Source organism: Lathyrus oleraceus, chromosome 1 (genome assembly GCF_024323335.1).
Source record: "Lathyrus oleraceus cultivar Zhongwan6 chromosome 1, CAAS_Psat_ZW6_1.0, whole genome shotgun sequence".
NCBI classification, from domain to species: Eukaryota; Viridiplantae; Streptophyta; class Magnoliopsida; order Fabales; family Fabaceae; genus Lathyrus; species Lathyrus oleraceus.
Window position 1 is genome coordinate 439360999 of NC_066579.1, and position 3411 is coordinate 439364409.

General features: G+C 37.8%; 1 long non-coding RNA gene across 4 annotated transcripts; it reads left to right on the top strand.

Moving 5' to 3' along the window:
• On the top strand, window positions 1-2986 carry LOC127115890 (uncharacterized). 4 transcript variants are annotated; one of them, XR_007800912.1, is made up of 9 exons: window positions 1-282; window positions 396-497; window positions 600-769; window positions 897-1096; window positions 1217-1304; window positions 1490-1735; window positions 1869-2029; window positions 2109-2236; window positions 2409-2986. It is a non-coding gene; the product is annotated as an uncharacterized LOC127115890 (long non-coding RNA). The 4 variants fall into 4 exon arrangements; XR_007800910.1 differs by having other exon boundaries at window positions 1009-1096; XR_007800911.1 differs by having other exon boundaries at window positions 1009-1096; window positions 2112-2236.
• The last annotated feature ends 425 nt before the right edge of the window (window positions 2987-3411 follow it).

Consider the following 3411-nt stretch of genomic DNA (forward strand, 5'->3'; position numbering starts at 1 on the left):
ATTAAAAAAGAAAAGAAAAACAGACTTCCTCTTCTAGCTCGTGAATCCTTTCCTCCCAATCTCACTCCCTCTGCATCGCTCTCCACTCTCCGCCTCGAACTCGCTCTCAATTTCCTCTTCTCACCAAAAACCCCTCAATCCTCTTGCTCTCAAATGAATGCTCCAGAAAGACTTAAAAAAAACACTCACCTCCGGTAGCGGTAATGACGGTGATGATGGAGTTTGGAAGGGTGTCGTGGCTGACGGTGAAGGATCCGCGGAGGAAGATTTCGGGCCTTTTCGGTTTGTCCGTTAACTCCTTTTTTCAATTTTTCGTTGTGACTAGGGTTTTTTTGAATCGCCTCCGCCGTCCCCTTTCTCCCTCTCACTCGCTTCCTTTTATCCTTGCGCATTAGGGTTTCAGTTGGTGTGTAAAGGCTCAAAGGAGAAAGCTCAGAAGCGCTTTTTCGGATGCTCAGAAGTGCTTTTAGCCCGTTTGATGATACAAATTGGGAAAGGTAATCTGCGCTCTTGCTTTTTCTTCCTCTGTTTCGTCTTGACTCCATTTTGGGTATTTCGGATTTTACTGCTTTGACTGATTATTTCAACTTTTACCGCAGTGAAAATTTTGAACATCTGTTTGATGAAGCAGGTTGAGGTTCAAGGTGTACTGGTTGCAGATAGCTTGACTTGGTCGAAAATGCAGGCGGTTGATGCTTCAGCGATGAACACCGGTGGCTACGGTTTAGATTCGTGCTCCTGAGGCCAAGTCACCAGCCAACCACTTCCGGTAACCATCTTTGTCCTTTTCCAAATGAGTCGCTTCTAGCTTTGGATTTCTCTTTTTTATTGCAAACTGCAGCAAAGTAATTCTGGTTTTCTTAGTGAAAGTGTAACATATGAATCTTTCCTATCAGTGGCATCGCTAGTTGCCTGGAGAGTTTCTTTTGCCTTCACCCACTCGTCATTTTTCAATTCCAGCTCAAACAGCATAGATAATGCATTTGGACTCTTGTCATTCACTTTCAGGGCATCATTAACCGGCAAGGTGTCCATGGCTCCACGGTAATAAGCTGTAGTAATAGTTCTGAATCTCTCTAGGCCGGCTGTATCCCAGGTTTGCAACTTAATGCGTTTGCCATCAAATTCAATGGTTATTATCTCGAAATCAACTTTATGTTTTTGTTTTTCTTATTCTTTCTCATTTATTTCTTGTGTAATATGATTGGGAATGCAGTGTACGAGTATATATTTCTTTGTGTCTGGCCTCTGGGAGCAAAAGTTCAGAACCTCGTTGCAAAGCTTTTGTACAGATTCATCATCAGGTACAGAATCCCTTCCCTTGCATCTTATCTTGACATGGCCAATCCCTTCCTTTGTCTAATCTGATAATGGATAGTAACCGAGTAGTATTTATCAGATCAAACGCTAAACCAAGTTCTCTACCTAAAGCTCTCTGTTGAAGAATTGCTTGCTTGTTACTGATACCGTTGTGGTTAACATTGTGCAGGCAGTTTGTTATTTGTTGCAGAAAACAAGTCATAACCGTTTGGAACCGTTGGTTTTGTGGAAAGGTATTGGTCAAAGAGTTTGGATTGTGATTGTCGGGTTAAAATGCTACTGCAGTAGGTGCAACAGTGGCAGGCGGTGTTGCTGCAAGTAAAACATTGCTAATGATGCTCCTTAAATTGCAAATAAACTTGGTGAAGACCTTTGTAAAGTAATATCGCGAGAAGAAGTCTTCAAGTTAACAACGGTATGCAACGATAATTACAGTGTACACCGCAATTTTTCCCTTTTTATGAGCTTTGAATTTCAATGAAATTTGATATGTTCTCTTTTGTGAGGGATTTCTCCATGTGTTACAACCAGTGCATTCATCTTGGCAGGTACATAAACTGTGGGGCCTCTAAGATCTTCACCAACCTAGAGCCTAGAATCTGGGGCTGAGAGGCTATCCTTACCAACCTCTTGTCTTTGCGATTTGGCCTACTGTCTGAAACACTTCGAATGAGAGGTGACTAATCAAAAATTCTGCAGGATTCTTATGGTAAGTTTGATATATTTCCATCAACTTCTCAAGGCTCTCCTTCTAGCAGATATCTCCTTATTCCAAAGTTTTCTTTCAGTAGCTTCAACCATTAGTTTCAAGGAAACATGCTTCAGGTTTGAACTGCAAATACCACAGGTTACAGTTCCTTTGTCAACATAGCTGTGATGACTACATGCTACAGCATCTTAAGCTCTGGCATCTCAGGTAAATTTCTAACCGCATTCTAATTCGGCATCAATGTTGGTTGAAAACTAGTTAGTAACTATGACATCTGCACCATAAAGCTTCAAATTTATCACATGCCTTAAATCTATTTGAGCATATTTGGTACCGGAGAGCACACTCAGATCTAACCGTCGAACTATCTGTCATGCAGGAACTGAAGACCGAGTGGTTGCAAGGAAACAAAAACAGGTGGCTTGAACCAGCCTGGGCAGAGAGGATTTGTATAACATGGATACAAAGGAGTCTTCCGCCGATGTGAACAGCAAAATCCTTCAAACTCACGAGTTCAAGTAACTAGTAGAAACTACCTTCAGCAGCAACAACAATACTTTCATATGCAACTGATGTGTAAATCCGTGGCTATGAGCATGAACTGCTCCTCCCTTATTATTTGTTAACTTTGTCACTTTGTAAACAAAATTGATTGGTCAGCATAATTGGTCATTCTTGATTCTAGTAAACTATAACAAGTTGATCAATTTTCCTTCTTTTTTGTGAAGGTTCTATTAGGAACTGGAAAGCGATGTTGAAAACCTTCTGTTATGATATTGATTTGTTATCATGTGTTGTAGAACTCTTTTTTGGAGTGAATTATTGGGATGCTGGAATTTAGATTCTTGATGGAATTTTGATTATTCATTAAGATTGTATTTGTAGGATTTATGTAATAGGATGAACTTGCATGAAAATGTTGAGAAATGCAATTTGGAACATGATTTTTTTATTATTTATGAAAATGTTGTAATGCTATTTTGATTTTGAAATGTACTATGGATATAAAAATGGATTTTTTTTAGAAATAATCCAAGACTAATTTAAATATCAATTTAAATAATAATAAAAAATCAGTAGAAAACCCAATCAAAATCAAATTAATCCAATAATTTGTTAAAATTACTTTTGACATCAATTCTAACATCTATTTGAAAATTAAAATCAATTAGAGATTTGAATCATTAGTAAAGATAACAATTAAAATTAAATTGAAATTTGGCTTTAAACTTGATTTGAAATTAAAATCAAATATTGAAAAATTACAAAAGTCAAGTGATTAAAATCCATTTTATACCGATGAATGTATGCAAAAATGCAAAAATAAAAGAAAAAAATGGAAAATTTCCAGGGTCAAAATCGGGGTATGACAAATTGTTTTT